The following is a 19,598-nucleotide window of genomic DNA, read 5'->3' as shown; positions in this document are numbered from 1 at the left end:
TCTGTTCAGTTACACAAATGTAAATCCACAGTAACTAAGCGAAAGCAGCATTTAAAGCAGTAAAAGTGTTATAGATAGAGTGTTGGTAATGGTTTTCGTAAACATTTTAACCACACTTTATACCGTCTTTAGTGAGGGTCAAACCATGTTCAGCTGAAACCATTTTCCAATAATTTTTAGAAAGCATTTCCTAGCATAGTCTCTTGTGGTACAGACAAGGCATTAATGTACTGTTGCTTTGGTATACATAGGAGATTTATGTTGTTTTGACTCAGTGATGAATCAGGCAGGAGCTATCCGATGGTGTGAGTGGTATTGTTAACACATTAGTTAGTAGGAGAGCTGAAAGCCGAGAGCTGGAAGAGGAAATTAAGAGAGATGCAACTGAAATAAAGAGAGGTAGATAGCTTGAAGGAGAAATATAGACAGAGAAGCACTGAGTGCAAAACAGCCAAGGAGTGTTGGTAGGGTGGCCAGTTTTCGACCAGAAAATCTGGTTGAAAAGGGGACCCGACAGGGAAAGAGGTAGGACAGGAATGGGGTCTTGGGGGGAAAGAGGCAGGGTAGGGAAGTTCTGGCACTCCTGCTGGAGTGTCTGATTTTTCAATATTACAACGTTGGTAACCCTAAATGTAGGTTGCACTTACAGAGGTACTTATAAAGTCATAAGGCATGTCTTATCATAAGTGTGTTTTGTTTGTTGTATTGTATTATAGTGGAGAATTATAAGTGTACTCGTTCTTGTCTGGACTTAACATTCTTTCAGGAGCTGAAGCTACTCCATACTTGATAGTGATGGAGTAAGAATATGAAGATGATATATTTTGTACTCTACTTAATTAATTCAAAAACAGAAGTCATAAGGGAAGAAAGCCAATACTGTGTCTAATATCAGGATCCCTGAAATGCTTTGGAAAGAGCCTTTTCCTATAAATGTTGCAAACATTTTTGCATGATTAGACCAGCTCTTCTTCATCTGCCCAGTTGGTTTAAAAATAAAATGTTTTCATTGTATCAGGCACACAAATCTCCCCGACTGTAAATTTAACCACAGTTTTCTGCCTGGATTCCCCCAGTATCAGCAAGTGATCATATTTGAAGGGAAGTTAAGATTTTCTTCTTCATCACGAAACAATCACTGATTTATCAGAGACAACAGTCAGAGTCCGTTAGGGAAAGCTCACAGCTGTCTGCAGCTGTTCTAGTATATTTATCTCAGAAGGGCCCAATGTATATTGAAAAGGAAGAAAAACTTCAATGAAATACATTAACAACTGCTGAGAGAGAAACCAGCATAAAGGCAAATTTTGAACGCAACAAAACTATTTATGTAAATCTGCCAGAGTTATACTAAATGACAGCTATAACAACTGACAGTAGTCTTTGTTCCTTTTTGTTTACATTCAACTTACTGGTGCACTGGAAACAAGAAACCGCTTTCTTGCATCCTGCACTGGCCTGGTTCTAAGACTTCAAAAACTCTTCATGGCTCAGTTGGTTGGACTCAGAATAGGGATTCCGCCATCAGCATTCCAGCCATCTTCCCTCCCTCCTGGTCCTGCCTCAAGCCAAAATTGTGGGTGGGAAATAGGAGTCTGCTTCTGAAAACCAGAGTGGTTTTGTTTTAAATTGTGTCTTGGTGCTTTAAAGGTGAACTGAAAATGTTTTTTTTCCAACCCTTGCCCATATATCTGTCATGTCCCTCTACACAGAACTTTATTTCCACCCCACAGTTCTAAATTTTTGGAATTCGTGCTGTGGCTCCTAGTCAGACCTCCCAATGACGTTAATGGGAGTTTGTACAGATAATGACCAAGAACTGCAGAGGTTGGCCAAGTATCCAAATGCATGCAAATTTTATCTCTGATGATCTACAAATTCAAATCCCTCTGGAGACAGAAATTCATGGTCCCTGCCAAGACAGTGTTGTTTGATCTCTCTTCTATCTCTCAGTTTTAGAGTTTTATACTAACATCCATCACCGTGGTGTCTGAGCATCTCCCAGGTTAATAAATCAGCACAGGTTAATGAATTAATATTCTTTATCACATTGTCCAGTGTTTTGTTTTATGAGATAAGATTATTATTTTTTAACAATAATCTGTAATCAGGTGGTTTAAGACAACTTTTACTAGCAACCTGACTGTACAAGCAAGCATTCCACAGTAAAGCTAGAAAAAAAAATTAGAAATGGAAAAGATCTACTAAGTAACAGTTAATTCCCCTGTCAATGCAGGATTCTCCCCTGGAGTACATTCTCCAGTGGTTTGTCCAGGCCCTTTGCTTTGTGCCATTTAAAAGGCCATCCTATACATTGGAATCATATTCCTGTTCTAAAAAATCCCATATGTTCCAGTTGCCATGTAGGGAGGTGATTGAGTATGGTCACTACCCCCAGGCAGGCTTGCTTTCAGTCCTTCAGATGGAGTGAATCACAGAGGGAAAAGTGTAGCTTGTAATGACACACAAACAGCAGGTAGCTGGAGAATTCATCCACTGAAATGAAGGGGATTGGATAGCTGAAAGCTTCTCTGTGGCAGTCTATCTCAGATTTGGTTTGGTTTGCTGTATCTATTGCTCTGAAATTACTATAGAGGCTTAACTGATTACCATACAGAACCCCCATCTTACGTGGCTGGTTTTTTTATGTCAAAGGTTGATACAGGGGAGTGGCAATGAATTTCAGGCCTCTGCCTCTCTACAGGAGTCCCCAAATTCCTGACATGGTTTTCAAGATGGATTTTTTGAAACCCAATTTAGGTAACAGTTTTATTGGCCGAAGCCAGCCTATGTGATTGGGGCATAACCTTTCAAAATAAAAACAGTTTTTAAAGCACTTCTTTGAGGTTCTTTTTGGCAACTATAAAAAAGTTTTGCTCTGTCCACGTTAACTGCCACTAGCTGGTAAACAGTTCCACAAAAAAGTTGATCTTGAAAACCATTTCAAGTTTGGGGACTTTTGGAGCATGGATGGAACCTCACAATGTCCTGTCAAAACCTGCACTGGACAGGTATGACTCTTCCAAGTATAGTTAAAATTGCTACACTCTCATTAACAAAAATCTGGGTCAAAGGATCTTCTCATGTACTCCAGCAGCTCTCACCTACTGGAACAGTAACTGTAATATTATAGATGCTCCATGTTTGAAACTACTATGTATTTTATAAATGTAGTTGTAAGATAGCATTTTGCAATAATGGTTTAAAATTAGATTCGGTGGGTACAGGAGCCTGTATCATGGATTGTTTCATTCTCTATATCCAGGAAAGACTGCTTATTAACAAAATATACAAAAAAAGCTTCAGTTTGCTTCAGTTCCCCCTAAACTATTTTTTCCCCTTGCAAATCCCTGGTTTTCCTAGCAATATTGGGTGGCAATTTTTAGCAGACCTATGCCTGTCCAGATTCAGCATTTAAGTGTGCTGTAAACAGTTTATACAAAGAAACAAACTCATTTGTTTGTAAGATGACTTATATAATTGGTATATTTTCTTGTTTGTTCAAGTACTATTAACTTCTAATAATTACTGCTTACATAATGTGAGCAGCCGAGTTCAAGCATTTTGTGTGTGACATTTTTGCTGACTACCGGTGATATGGCCTCTGTGCTGCACCAGCAACTACAATTAAAATAGGTCTGTCAGGATCAGGATTCAGAATGGCAAGCCAGCAATTAGAGGCATGATGCAGAACAATAGAAACTGAGTGACAGAGTAGTGACACAGGTGATTGATGAGTGAAAAGGAGCAGTCAAAATTCCAGGGTTCCTTTTCCTGCAACTACTAAGGTAAGTCTTGTCATGGAATGACAGGAAAATGTTAATCTCATCTCCTTATGACATTTGTCATTCTAAAAATTAAATACCTAGTTACACCTTTTCTGGTGGATATTTTACCAGATACTAGTATATCAATTCCATTTTCAAATTCTTCTGTTCACTAGTATTGGCATATTATTTCTAGCTCACTTTAATCAAATCTGACATTTTAAAAAAAGCATGATTCCCTTGTGCTTTTATAGCTTGGCAATTTGATTTGGATAATCAAATCTGGTCCATATTTCCAACTAATTCAAGAGAGTTCCTTCTGGTTAGCCATGACAATATGAGAAAATGGATAGCTTTGCAATATTTTAAGCCATATCTAAATACATTTGAATGTCACGAGTCCAGAGAGAGATTTGATTTGAAATCTAATTAAGGAGTGGAAAACAACATAAAAAAGCCCTACTCTGTCAAGACCTTCATCCTGTTAAGTGAAACAGAGTACAGCACTCTTAAAATGATACAGCTGACTGAAGAAGGCCATAGGGGCCTGTAAATATAAGACATCCTATGTTTCTGAAGATTGATTTCATTCTTCAATTTTTTATGCATTTTTTTCTGATTTATAAAAATTAGCAAGCTGAAGTTGAGGGTAGATGGCACCAAAAAAATCAAGGGAACAGCAAGCAGATTTGTAAAGGTCTATCGGAAACATACTGACTAGCAGAGATACTCTCATCTATTGTGACTATATTTCAATATTTTATGTCAAGAAGAAATTCTAAAGTTTACACATTATTCTGGATGTTGTATAATATATCTCTTTACCTATGCATATGTAAGTATAAAGTGTATGTATGAGAGTGCAAGAGAAAAGGAGTATATTACATTTTTCATAAGATTTGATCAAATACAATTTTCCTACTAGTTGAATATTGAAAATTCTAATAACTACACTGGTAATTCCAAAGATTTGTAATGTGTTCCTGTGGTTACTTTTCCTAACATGGGACAAACCTTCTTTGACATTTTTAAAGACGAATATAGCTTAAAGGTATTCCTTTTAACTTCCAATCTGTAGTTCCACAGTCATTCTTGCATTCAGTGCCAGAGCTCTTTTTTCACCATCCAAACTGCCCTAAGCAATGTCTCTTTTTCCCTGGATGTTATGCTCTTTTAAAAATTCTTCTTTAGTTCTTAGTGTGCATGTAAAGAATGTATGTAAGACATTTTGATCTCAGTTGCACTGGTGTAAATCCAGAGACATTGAAGTTAATGAAGTTCTTTGGCTTTGCATTGCTGTAACTGAAATCAGAATATTATGCACGACACTTAATATAACTGAAAAGCATTTTCCATGCCTCTGGAAGTTAATATAAGTTTCCTACTGTATTAGGGAATAATGGCCTCATCTTTATGTGCCAGAGGAGATGCTGTAAAAGCAGTTACCAAGGCATGAGAAGATTCAGAATAGCTCAGGGTCACACAAACTCAGAGAAAAAAAGAATGTGATAAACTATATTAATGGTAGCTCTTAATCTCTATATATTATTTAGCAATACAAATCTATCTGGGAAATACAATTTGGGTAAGTGGCCCTGAGTTTTTGTTGTGACGTACTAAATTCCCCATAGAAGTATCTCTGCCACATTGCACTAGGTGCACCTAGGTACATGAGTTTTTGTTTAAAAATCTGGTAGGACAGAATAAAGGTAAAAATACCACTGAACTGGGATGAGATTGCGCAGAAGACATTCCCAGGTATCCACAACTATCTTCTAGGCTGCATGGGAAAGACTTTGAGCTCCTGGTGACTGCCATTTAATGATGCCATTCTTGAAAATACCACCTCCAACCCAAGGTATTTAATGAATGACATCTCAGTCTGTTGATGCTCCTCTGCCATTCCCAGATGTTACACACTCAGGAGAAAAATGTTACGAGAATTGGTGGAAAATAATACTGACACCCACCATTTTCAGATGTAGTACAGGTTTAAAACGGGGGGAGGGAAATAAAGTTGGCCTACAGTACGACACTCTTGCTGGCCAATTCTTAGGCCCAGTCTACACTTAAAAGTTAGGCTTACGTATCTGTGTCAGAAAGGGATGTGAAAAACATTTACCCCAACCAACATAGCTATGTCGACTAACCCCAGTGTAGATGCAACTATGTCAATGGAAGAATATTTCCATCAATGTAGCTATCCTTGCTTATGGAGGTGGTGTTCCTACACTGATGGAAAAACCTCTTCCGTCGTATGCTGCATCTGTACTGCAGGGTTATGCCGGCATAGCTATGGCAACCTAACTATGCTGGTATAGTCGCCCTTCATTGAATTGATTCTATTTGGTTCTAGCAATGAATGTGTCTCAATGTATATAAGATTTAGTTATTGTTTTCCCTTGCTATTTGTAAAGTTGTTCATGAGTTCTGGCCTCCTAGCATTTCTTTAGTTTGAGACATTTTCTTGCTTTCAGAGAAGGAAAAAAACTCACTGAAGCAGTTTTTTAAATGTATAAAAGTATATGGATTTTGAAATCAGTTATACAACTCTATAGGGAAAAAATAGGTCAGATTTGAGGTCCATCAGCCCTGACACTGCCCCTTTAAGCTAAATTGTATTTTCCTCTGGAATATTTTTTGTACATTTCAGATATTATGTCAAAGAAATTTTACACCTAAAATTCAACCAGGTTAACATTGTTAGATTTCTGTTTCCTAAATCAAGGCTAAAAACAGAATCAGGGCACCACTTGCAGTACTTGTGTGTAATGTTAATAAGGGGAGTGTTGTGGTTGTTTTGTGGCAGTGCTTGGAGGTCTCAAGCAGCATATGGGTCCCATTGCGCCAGGTGCTGGCAGATATGGTCCTTGCTCCAAAATGTTTGTAGTAGAGACTAGGACAAGTGTTTTGGTTATTTTCTGATTTACCTCTGGATAAACTTAACTACCCTTCAGAACAGGGTTTTTCACCAATTCCAAGGCCAGAACGGACCATTGTGATGATCCAGTCTGATCTTCTGTATATACAGGCCAGAGAACTTTCCCCAAATAGTTCCGAGAACACGTGTTTTAGAAAAACAACTAGTCTTGATTTAAAAATAGTCAGAGATGGAGAATCCACCACAACCCTTGGTAAATTGTTCCAAAAGTTAAATATCATCACCATTAAAAATGTATGCCTTATTTCCAGTCTGAATTTATCTAGTTTCAACTCCTAGCTATTGGATCGTGTTATATCAGGGGTCGGCAAAGTTCGGCATGCGGCTCGCCAAGGTAAGCACCATGGCGGGCCGGGCCAGTTTTATTTACCTGCTGACACAGCAGGTTCGGCCAATCGCAGCCCCCACTGGCCGCGGTTCACCGTCCTGGGCCAATGGGGGCGGCGAGAAGCCGCGGCCAGCACATCGCTCGCCCGCGCCAGTTCTCGCCGCCCCCATTGGCCCGGGACGGCGAACTGCGGCCAGTGAGGGCCGCGATCGGCCGAACCTGCCGCGTCAGCAGGTAAATAAAACTGGCCCGGCCCACGAGGGTGCTTACGCTGGCGAGCCGCATGCCGAACGTTGCCAACCCCTGGTGTTATATGTTTCTCTGCTAAACTGAAGAGCCCATTATCAAATATTTGTTCCCCAAGTACGTATTTACAGACTGTAATCAGGTCATCTTTTAGCCTTCTCTTTGTTAAGCTATAAATAAAAAATTTGGGCTGCTCATTTGGGACAGTCCTGTTCTATCATGCCCTTAAAAAATGCTTGTGCGTTAAGGGACAAGTTCTTACTTAGCTTCTGTGCACTTTCCACTAACACTACACTCCCACTGAAGTTTCCTGAGTGAGGATTTTAGGATTTGGCCTAATTTAAATTACTCCTGATGCACTGTTTTGTTTTTTAAGTTAAGAAATATCTCTTCATTCTTCAAACTAATGTTCTAAATTCAATTGCAAGCACCTAATATTATTTGTTCATAGAAACCTGCAGCCATTTATTCTTTAAAATAACTTTTTAATGTAGTGCCAAGGTCCCATAATGACAGCCCTGGAGAATGAAGTATTTTGTCCACAGAAGTGACCAAAGTAACAGGTGCTAACTTATTAGAAGTTAATAAATAGGTATAGCTTGAACTTCAGCAGTATAAGTGTCCATATTGCCCTGTCAGTGAGCCTCCATCCTGACCTGGCAGGACCTACTCTGGACAGCTGGAAGAGCCCTGACAGACTGCCAGCAAATTGCTAAATAATACTGATTGCAATGGGAAATTATTGTAATGTTACCATAGTTCATCTGGGAACTGGAACAAGTCCACAATCGTGCTCCATCCTGGCTGAATGGTCCCTAAATGTTGTTACTGGCAATCAGCTTTAAGAAACAGTATTGTTTCCTCCTGCTACATATAAAGCAGTGGTTTTCAAACTGGGGTATGTATACCCCTAGCTCTTGTCGGGGGTACACAAGAAAAATCCTTTAATGGCAGACAACACATCTTGTTATCCTTTATCGACCTTTTCCCCCCTGTTTTCATAGGTATATTCTGACCCTATCTCAGATGGGGGTATGCAGTAGGCTACATTATTTGGAAAGGGTACTCAGCCTAAAAAGGTTGTAAACCACTGATATAAAGTTAACTTTGGCTATTTAAAAAAATCTTCCAGTTAAATTAACCTTAAAAAATATCAAAGACATCTACCACATATGGGAATACCCCAAATCCTTGTCAGGTTGGCTCAAAACCCTGAAGTCAATGGGAGTTTTGCCATTGACTTAGTGGGTCAAGGATTTTACCCCTTGTTATTTCACTTGGCCTTCCCAATTCAGAACTGCTTCAAGCGAGGTCTGAACTGCACTGTGCCTGAGTCTGAGGCTGTGATTCTGCAGAGAACTATGCACATGAGTTCAGTAAGACTATTCATGTGCTGAACTTTAAAGCACATATATAAATCTTTGCAGGATCAGTGCCTGATTTTTGTTCCAGTTGAAAGAAGACTATGTAGGAGAACTGTGCTGGGTATACACTATGCCCTGCCTTCCAAAATATATTGGTTAAAACTTAGGAGCATTTATTTGATTCTTAGAGGTAAAAATTTACACAACTGCTTTAAAAAGGGACGGCTGGTATATATCATTCATTGCCAAAAGAGCTTTATGGGGAATAGTGTAATAAATTTAAGAATCTTACTATCCTCTTTTGCATATTGACAGCTGTAAACATCTGCTAAGAAAGCCATTCATTGTTTCTCATAAAGTACTTGTTTTGGAAGGTCATCGACTATCATGTGTTCTGGAAAAATTAAATTGTAATGTCGTTTGGAAAAAGTGAACAGACAGATTTGTTTGGAGGATTTCTGATGTGTGACTTCAGACTCTCACAGTATAAACCATAGTATTAATACTCTATTCCAGAAATTAAGCCTTAGCAAAAGGAGCAGAATTCATAGTCAGTTTCAAAACAAAATACATAGCAGACTGTTTAAAACATACATTGCTATGTCAGTGTGAGATTTCTCTTCCCGATGTTAATCTTTATGACTTGAAACAACCTTTTCCGCCCCTTAAAATTATATCCCAAATAACTCCTCCCCTATTGCTCTCACAGACACCCACATATCTGAAACAGAAAAAGCATGAATCAAGTTGACAGAGAGTATTCTTGCTATTGTATGTTTCATTTCATCTTTAAATTTAAGGTTTTGTGCATAATGCACTAAATAATTTTTAATGGAGTTTTGGGCAATCAAAAACGCACCAGTGTTTTTCCCATCAGTTCTCAGCTTAGTTAAACTATTCCAAGGACAGGGTAAAAGTACAGGGTTGTACATTAGAGGAGTGTCTTTGTGATACTATTCATTCTCTGTTCTGACAGAGAAGGCATTGTTTGCTCCCTGTAATACGCTTGGCAGCCAAATAAGGTAGAGATTTGTGCTGCGCATACAGAATCAGAAAGTAGCAGAGTGGACAAGAATATCAGAATTCCAAGAATTGGATTAACTAGAAGACGGAATGTTATAATGTGCTGCTAATAGCTTTTCATGGTGTCTTTGGTAGAATAGAAATGGGTTCCTGGATGAAGAAACCTTTTCAGTTGAAGGTAATATTTTCACTTGTATGGTAGCACATTAGTTAATGCTGTTTAATCCATTATTAATTAAAAATGCACACAATAGGAACAGAATAGTTCAGCAGTGTGCAGCATTCTTTGGAAGAATCGGCAGTTTAGAACAAACAGTAGCTTGATAATACTGAGTCTTGCAGAAATTGAGGATTATTTAAGTTCAGACCCGTTCCCCTTTTAGAGCAGCTCCCATTACCATTAATGAGAAATTCTTTATGTGCTCCCATCAGAGGAAGAAAAGACCATTTAGTCTTTCAGCCTTCATTTTATACTTAGCAGCTACTGTATATATGCAGTGTGACTGAGTATTTTGCTAATAGAGCTGCATTTCTGTATGGCCACTAGATAGGATAAATAGCTCTGCATGTTACCAGATACAGTTCTGTGCCTCTCAGGTGTTCCCTGTGGTAAAAAAACATTCCACACTGTGGTGAAAAATTAACATTTGTTCCACATAGTGCCGCAAAAAGAAAAAAACAGCTTGTGTTTATTAAGCAATATTTCTTCTGGCATTTTGTGATTGCAAATTGTGCTAAGCAGTTTTTTATGTAGTAATGCAGATGTATTTCCCCTATGTCCTTACCAGCTAAATGGCAATTTTTTGTAGCGTTTCTACTTTATTTTTCATTTTTCTACTTCTATAAAAAAATATATTTTGTCTGAGCAGTTACAGGTTTTCTGGTTGTTTTTGTTATTGTCATCCTCTGTGAATGTTTCAGTTGTAAGAGCATTATTGGAAGTGTTCATGCTGCATTAAATAGCCATTTTTGGTTTAATAAATACAGTATGAACATGATTTTCAAAAGTCAGTCACTAATAATTTTGCGTGCCCAACCTGAGATGCCTTCAGAGGGTGGGAGCTCAGTTCTGAGTCAGGTTCTCTTAAGGTGTCTCAAGTTGGACATCCAACACCTGGAGAACCTGAAATCACTAGTGACTTTAGAAAATCTTGGACTCTGGTACTTAAACAGAAAAGGAATCAGAAATGAGGAAAGTCTGCTGCTCACAATAGCAGATCTTGTGATATACCTCTCCTTTCTTACTGTATATCGCAGCACCAACTGTTGCACATCTGGAGGCTTTCATTCAGAAAAACATTGCCAGTACCATCTGTGTGCCTGGTACCATGTGCCAGTTCCACATGGCACACTCTACTTTGTGCTCCCGTGCTGTTTCAATCTCCAGGAACCACCATTTCAAATAGCAAACACATCACGTTGTATGGGAAATCATCGAAACATGCGGATAATGACAACAGCAGCCGTTGCCTATCAGACTGAACAAAAGGCTGCCAAAAACAGTAGGGATTACTAGCTGACCAGCTAAAGAGTAGGGAACTACAAGCTCACCACCCACAAGTCAATCGCCACACTGGGCCAACAGTTAAGGAGTGAAAAGAAAATATCATTTGGCCACAGGAGACAGAGATGGTGATAGGATCTCACTTGAAAATACTGTACCTGAAAATAAATACTGTCGGCAGTACAGGGTCTGGTCTTCCCTTGATACACATGTAACTCCTATGAACCCTTATAGAACTAGCGAGGCAGCTATAAGATGGAGTTGGGTCAGAACTAATAGAAAGAGCAAATCTTGAGCCAGCCTCTTTGCTCCCTGCTAAGAACAGTCATCCCTCTTGGCTGGCCTGCCTGAAGTGGTCCGCCTCCTATTGCTTCTGGATCTGACCACTTCCTTCATGCTGGGAAAGAGAACAGGCCCAGGGTCCCATGGCATGAGAGGCCAGGGCTGACGAGCTTCTGGCCCAAAGCCTAGAGCAACTCTTGCAGTCATGCCAGCCAATGAGGGTCTGTGGGCACAGAGCAGGAGAGAAGAGTTCACAGGTCAGGTTTTGGGGAACCTCGGGAGGATTGTGGGGTTCTCTTTATGGGAGGGAGAGGGAGGAAATGTAGGAATGGAAATGGGATTCAGAGCAGGAGGATGGGAAGTGGTTAGATTCTCTGAAAGAGTGTGTTCATCTGAGAATCCCAGCCAGTGCAGAGTGCTGAGGATAGATACTCTGTTCTTCTAAGTCCTAAGAGCTAAACATTTGATAGTCCATTAAAAGTTCTCAGAATCATAGGGTGGCAAAATTCACTTCTGCTGATGGTGGTAATAGAATTACACCTGCTCATCCCACTAGTGTAGTTAGCCCATCAGGTTTAATCTTGTTAATTTCAATCCTTTTAGGAAGGTAAAAACAACAACAACAAAACATGCATCCTAAGAAGTGGGTATTCACCCACGAAAGCTCATGCTCTAATACGTCTGTTAGTCTATAAGGTGCCACAGGACTCTTTGCTGCTTTTACAGATCCAGACTAACATGGCTACCCCTTTGATACTTAACAACAAAACAATACATCAAAATAAGGCACTCTTATTCTGAACCTATGAATGACCTGGCTTTGGTTGGTTTAAGGCCAACATTTCACATCACTTTTTGTACTGGAGTTTCATCTTTTAATAAGGATGTTGCTTAATTTGCCAAACAATTATATAGCAGTTATTCACTCAGTTAATAAAAGATGCTGGGACAGGCATATGTGCACCAAAATGCCCTATTCACATAAAACTCTTCCTTAAAGTTCGTTCGCTGAATGCCAGATTTTTAGTGTATATATAATAACCATTTCCTCTGGTGTGTATTAGACAAAACAGGCAGAATCAGCTTGAAGTGGAATGCTTTTGGCTTTCACAGTTATATTTTCTATTCTGTACTGGTATTTAGAAACAAAAAGATAGATCTGTGTTTACAACTTACAGGCAGTGCTTGCAATAATATTTTAACCACTACTTCATTTTTCAGCACTCAAGCTTTGTTTCCCTGTTGGGAGGACCTGCATGATAACCTCTGAGGACACTGATGCCAGATAGGAGACACCCACTGAAAGTAAGATTTGTTTTGTTTGTTTGTTTTGATTTGTTAGTTTGTTTTATTTTATTTTTTTTAAATTTTGCACTTACTGAATTTCCATATGAAATTATTTCACATGGCAACTAGTGTTTTTCAAGTATGAATTACATATACTGTCATTTTATCACCCTGTGCTAACAAACATGTGATGAAAATTTAATTGCATTATACATGGGGTAATGACATTTTTAAATAGTGTTGTAGATTACAGTATTAAATTTGCAAGCAGAATTTTTCCTGCTGGCTTTAAACTCTCTGGGATGGTGCTCATGGGGGAGAGGCATGTCATATGTTCCTTGTATCTTTTATATAACAGATCAGTGAAATACTTTACTGTGTTCTTCATTAAAGGCTGGGGTAAAAAATGAGAGCCAAGGTTTGCTTTCTGGTTCCCCATGAGAACCACCACTCTTCCTCCTACTACCTCGCTCTTCCTCATTTCCCCCATCATGCAAGTTCTCTTTTTCCTAGCTCTGTGCTCACTTCTTCTCCATCTCCTCTTTCCCTACTTCTCAGAGCTTTGTTCTCTTCCTCCTTCTCCTAGTCTTCAGAGTAGCAATGAGTAAGCTATTCTCTCTGCAAGGCCATCTTTCCCCTTCTTTGGTCATTTGGGCCTCCCTCACAATGACAGGGAGCTCAGCTCACTATTGCTGCCAGGGAACAGAATTACGGGAAGCTTTGCCTTATTCAGCAGCAGATACCTTTTCTTTCTACACCCCTCTGCTGCCATGTTGCAGTCTCTGCAGCTGGCAACAAGTGCATGCTGAATAGATGGATTGGACAACACTGCTTTACCCACATAAGTTCTAGGTTCCAGTCTGCCTTTGTTATAAAGACAGCTGCAGAGGAAACAGGACTCAGAGGCCCAGTATACACTGAGAAAATTCATCACAGCAATGTGTTAATGAACACAATATAATTAACACAATGTAAACATAGTTTTGCCTTTAGCGTGGTCAAGGACTGTCATGGTCAGAAGCATGTTAGCTGGTGATAGTTAACTTTAGAGGTACCTTGTGTGCATGAGGTGCGTAGTCATGTTTAATGCCCTGTTAGTCAAAATGTGTGAGCTAACAAGTTCTCTAGCATAATCCATATCCCCCGAGCTAGGAGACACTGCTGCATTCTCCTCTGAGGGTGAAGGGCTTTGAGGATGTATGGAGGGTCGGGGACATAGCCTTGCAACTATGTAAAGGGTAAGGTTCAGTGGGGAAACTCAATTTCATCCCAGCAGGCTTTGAGCATCCATGCATATATCACATTTGGTAGTTGTGCATGTGAACAAGCCTCTGATAGTGTGGCTGATGTGATGGTGTCCCCTGAATAGATATGTGGACAGAGTTGGCAACGGGCTTTGTTGCAAGGATAGGTTCCTGGGTTAGTGTTTTTGTTGTGTGGTTGCTGGTGAGTAATTGCTTCAGGTTGGGGGATGTCTGTAAGCGAGGACTGGCCTGTCTCCCAAGGTCTGTGAGAGTGAGGGATCGTCTTTCAGAATAGGTTGTAGATCCTTGATGATGCACTGGAGAGGTTTTAGTTGGGGGCTGAAGGTGACAGCTAGTGGTGGTCTGTTATTTTCTTTGTTGGGCCTGTCTTGTAGTAGGTGACTTCTGGGTACCCTTCTGGCTCTGTCAATCTGTTTCTTCACTTCAGCTGGTGGGTATTGTAGTTGTAAGAATGCTTGATAGAGATCTTGTAGGTGTTTGTCCCTGTCTGAGGGGTTGGAGCAAATGCGGTTGTATCTTAGAGCTTGGCTGTAGACAATATGGTGTGGTCTGGGTGCAAGCTGGAGGCATGTAGATGAGTATAGCCATCAATAGGTTTCCGGTATAGGGTGGTGTTTATGTGACCATCTCTTATTAGCACTATAGTGTCCAGGAAGTGGATCTCTTGTGTGGACTGGTCCAGGCTGAGGTTGATGGTGGGATGGAAATTGTTGAAATTATGGTGGAATTCCTCAAGGGCTTCTTTTCCATGGGTCCAGATGATGAAGACGTAGCACAAGTAGAGTAGGGATGCTAGGGGACTTTTTTGTTGGAGTATTGCGACTTTGAGGTCTGTAATCGAGTGACCAGGGTGGTTGAAGTATTCTCCGACTGGTTTTTGAATGTTATAATTCTTGACATCTGATTTGTGTCCATTTGTTCTTTTGCGTAGAAACTGTCCGGTTTGGCCAATATACATGGCAGAGGGGCATTGCCTCAAAAACAGACCTCAACGAGAAACTGCAGAATTGGAATTAATTTGCAAACTGGACACCATTAAATTAGGCTTGAATAAAGACTGAAAGTGGATGGGTCATTATACAAAGTAAAACCTATTTCCCCATGCTAATTTTTTCCCCTACTGTTACTCACACCTTCTAGTCAACTGCTGGAAATGGGCCATCCTGATTATCACTACAAAAGTTTTTTTTCCCGCCTGCTGATAATAGCCCACCTTAACTGATTACTCTCATTCTAGTTAGTATGGCAACACCCATTTTTTCATGTCCTCTCTGTGTATATATATCTTCCTACTGTATTTTCCACTATATGCATCCGATGAAGTGGGTTTTAGCCCACAAAAGCTTATGCTCAAATAAATGTGTTAGTCTCCAAAGTGCCACAAGTACTCCTCATTCTTTTTGCTGATACAGACTAACACAGGTACCACTCTGAAACTTATTTCTTTTGGCATGCATCTATATACATTTCTGACCAAGTAAGCTTTCTCTATTGGAATAACTAAGGACATTTTAAAATTTTGCTTTTGTTACTAAAAATGGGAGAACATCTGTTGCTACTTGCCTTACCTTCTCCATTTCTTTGTTCTAACTGCTGGAAATTTAGATTTTATACATCAGCCTCAGAGCTGAAAACATGGATCCCTTGGTTAAAAGAAATATTGATTTTTGTCATCCTTCTTGTTCAGAAAGAAAATACGAAAACAGGAGAGCATGACAAAAGAGAAGGGCTGTTTCCCTTGATAAATGCTTTCAATTAGAGCACTGATTAATCGTGAGAGCTTAAGAGTGTCATCATCTGCTATTTCTACTGAAACATGGCAGTAGCAGCTTAAAAAGGCTCTTAACAGGGAAAATAAAACCCATCTATGGAAAATGGAGAGAGCCAAATACTGTAGTATCATAGGGGTAGCCGTGTTACTTTAAGTAGTCAGGAGAAAAGTAGAATAAAATGGATTGTTTTTTAAACAGGGAAAATAAAGAGCTTTTTTCATAGAATTGTTTGAAGATCATATAAACCTAGACTGTTGGTATCCCAGAGAGAGTGAATGCTAATGAATCAACAGTTTTATTCATTATCTTCTTCTAACTAGTCTCTGGAAAAATAGATAATCCAAACCTTGTATACCGCCAGGCTTGACCCATAAACTGTTATGGGAGGGTGTACATTAATTTAAAGAGGAAAAACTATTTATTTTCCCCCTTGTGATATGTGGCTGCTCAGTTACTTCCGTTAATGTCTCTACTGTAAAGTACTATTTGTACCACACACAAATTGGGGGGGGGGGGGAGAGGCGGCATCAGATACATTTTTGGGACTGGGTGAATAATGTTGCTCTTATAAAAGAAAACAGGACAGTTTGGAGAATAATTTTAGAAGGTGGGAAAAGGCGAATTTTGATGGAGAAAGATACTAGGGAAAAGCAAATGCTTCTCCAGCAATTTAAAGTCTCTGAAATGACAATAAACTTCATGGATATGGGGCATTAGATAAAAGGATTTTAGTGAGAGAGGAAGTAGTACTCTCGAGGGGAACAGGTTGTGCTGGTAAGCGCTTCTTGTGTTGGCCTTTATTTTAAATATTACTTTAGAATGGGGCCTGTAAATCTAGGGATGTTAACAGTTTGGGTGGGAGAAAAGAGGCCTTTCTGTTTAGGGTAAAGTATAGGAATAATGCCATTGCCCCAGCTATTAAAATATTTTTAAGATCAGTTTTAAAATTTGCATTTACAAGAGTGGTACAGTACAGCGCATTGCAGTTAAGAGAAAGGGGAAGTTGGAATCTGTCCCAAAAAACTAGGTTTAAAAAAAAATGTATATAATACTTCCCCTTCTGATCATGTGGGGGTGGGGGAGAATGAGGGAGAGAAACTGCTAGCCAGCTAAGTTAACCCTTTCATTGTTTGTTTTGGAGAGCCTTTCAGAATACAATTGAAGAGCCACATCTTGAGGTCCTTACACAGGCAAAACTTCCATTGAGTTTTGCCTGAGTAAGTACCTCATGTTTTGGCCCTATAATATTAAAGGAAATCTAGTTTAATGCAAAGAGAAATCAAGTTCATCCTAACTCTGCCTCTCTAGTCTTATGCTTTTAAAATGTATTTATTTTACTATAATAAATTAGTTAATACAATATGCGTGTATTATAAATTGGAAATTCTCATACGATCTTATATACAAGACCCATCATCTCCAGGCTCGAGTTTAATATATATCAATGGCACCTGTAAAACAAGCCAGCTGTGAAAAAAAGTGGCTCAGAAGCTTTGACGTTATGAATGTTTAGATTAAGCAAGTTGAAACTTTTTCTTCTTAGATTAATTCAGGCCTATAGAGTAGTTTAAAATGCTGGGAGACTGATTTGCTTCAAACTTGCCATGTTTTATAGCTATAATTTAAACACAAAAATCAAGCCAAGTCTGAAGACTGCATGTAACATATATTAGAAATTAGTTTGTATTATATATTGTACTAATTGACATAAATTATGGTATACTATATTTTAAGTAATAAGTACAAAGGGACAATGCTAAGGTTGAGCTCAAAATTTATCCTAGATTGGGAGTACCTGATTTCCCAATCTTAATATTGTGTAGACTCTGTTTGTTGCATGAAATTTTCTTTTTGGGTGAGCAGTCCTGGTGTATATTTTAAGACTAAACTTGTCAATGGAGCTTCTAAATTCCACAATCTGAAACCGTATGGCTTTATACGGTATGCTTCCAGCTGTCCTTGACTAAGGGCTTGTCTGCATTACCGCTTAAGTCGATGAAAAAAACACCCCTCTGAGTGACGTAAATTACATCAACTTAGATGTGGAGTAATTATGTCGACAGGAGAGCGCTCTTCCATCGACACAGCCCTAAGACTTCCTGAGTTTTCAGTAAGATACACCTGTTACTCTTTATTTGGCAATTCATATAAGACGCAGTTTTAGCTTTTCAAACTTGTATAACTCATGAGTAAACACTTAACTACTTGACACTAGATAAATACATCCTTATTGAGCAGGATTTATACTAATGGTGTCTTAATCAATAAGTGGTCATGGACATTCACTATCATTAGATTAAATTATTTTACTAGAAAGAGCTCCTATAAAGTAGCCAATTCCATTTTAGTGTTCCCAATTAAGTACAGTGTACAGTAGTGTAATAATATTTGACATTTATCTAGCACATCTCATCCCAAAGCACTTTATAAATAATATATACTGTATATAACCACTGGACTATAGCAGCATCTGGAATGCAGGGAAACAGCCTTTGTTCACTGACTCATGGGGAAACCCCATCTATTACAAAATAAACCAATAGGCTCTTGAACATGCAGACAGAGCTTCAATTTTTATGGTCTTGGGTGAAAGTTTTACGAAAGTAAAGTGCATGGAGCTCCGTCCATTTACTGTAAGGATGAAGGGCTAATCCAGTTTACCTAGATTGGAACCTGTAGAGTATTTCAATTCTGATGTTTCCACCACCGAGCCATCCTTTCCAGCTAAGTATAAAAGCTCCATTGCTCTCTGTGTACCTTTACTCTTGTTTTATTTGTAATTCTAGTTATTTGTTGCTGGAGAAATGCTTCTTCCAAACATTCGTTTTGCCCACTCCTTTTCACGTGTCCTGGAAAGCCTCCCACCTCACTCTGGATTCTGTGGAAGGTAGCAGAGCAGGGGCTATTTTCCCCCTTTTGAAGCGCTGTTTATTCCACCAAGTGGCTGGGGTTCTTTAACAATAATCATGCTTCACATTTTCAAAGCACAGTGCGGAGGTTAATTTAATTTCTCCTGTGAGATAGGTAAGTATTGTCCCCGTTTTACAGATGGGTAAGTGGAAGCACAGAGATATCACTTAGGTCACACAGTAACTTCACTGCAAGGCAAGAACAGATCCAAATAGCCTGACTCCCACAAGACCATCCTGCATTCCTGACACCTGTTGGGGAGCAAGGACTTTGTATTTGTTGACCATAACTCACTATGCAGCACCTCAAATACTTCAGCTGATGTGAAAGGGGCTAGGCCCACATTTTTAGAGATATTGAGGCAATGGCTGCCCTCAGCAGTGCAACATCTAACTAATTTAGAGTCTGTCTCCATTCATTGTTCCTAGATGTGTACATTTACATTTAGCTGTAGTAAAACACACATTTTTGCTTGCGCCCAGTTTACCAAGCTATCCAGATCCCTCTGAATCAATGATCTGTCCTCTTCATTATTTACCACTTCTCCAGTTTTTGTGTCAACTGCTAACTATATCAGTGAGGATTTTGTATTCTTCCAGGTCATTGATAAAAATGTTAATTAGTATAGGGCCAAGAACCAATCCCTGCAGGACCCCAATAGAAACACACCCACTAGGTGGTGATTCTGCATTTACAGTTTCATTCTGAAACCAGTTTTTAATCCATCTAATGTATGCCATGTTAATGTTATATTGTTTTAGTATTTTTAATCAAAATGTCATGCAGTACCCAATCAAATGCCTTACAGAAGTCGAAGTGTATTATGTGAGCACTATTGCATCTATTAACCAAACTTTTAATTTAATTAAAAAAAAATCAATTTACCGGTAGTTTGACAGGATCTATTTT

The 19,598-nt window shown here is 39.1% G+C and overlaps 1 protein-coding gene across 2 annotated transcripts in view; it reads left to right on the top strand.

Moving 5' to 3' along the window:
- PAG1 (phosphoprotein membrane anchor with glycosphingolipid microdomains 1) overlaps positions 1–19,598 on the top strand; it is a 170,223-nt gene that overhangs the window by 76,558 nt on the left and 74,067 nt on the right. Inside the window, exons 1-2 of one of the 2 annotated variants that reach the window (XM_024102791.3) lie at positions 9,566–9,847; positions 12,677–12,760. The gene's annotated coding sequence lies outside the window, so the exon portion shown is untranslated. Of the gene's footprint in view, positions 1–9,565; positions 9,848–12,676; positions 12,761–19,598 lie in introns of those variants that run through there. The other variant, XM_005301519.5, reaches the window with a different exon arrangement.

The sequence above is a fragment of the Chrysemys picta genome, chromosome 2 (assembly GCF_011386835.1).
Source record: "Chrysemys picta bellii isolate R12L10 chromosome 2, ASM1138683v2, whole genome shotgun sequence".
NCBI lineage: Eukaryota > Metazoa > Chordata > Testudines > Emydidae > Chrysemys > Chrysemys picta.
Note: the sequence above shows the minus strand (reverse complement) of the source record. Positions and strands in the feature narration are given on the sequence as shown.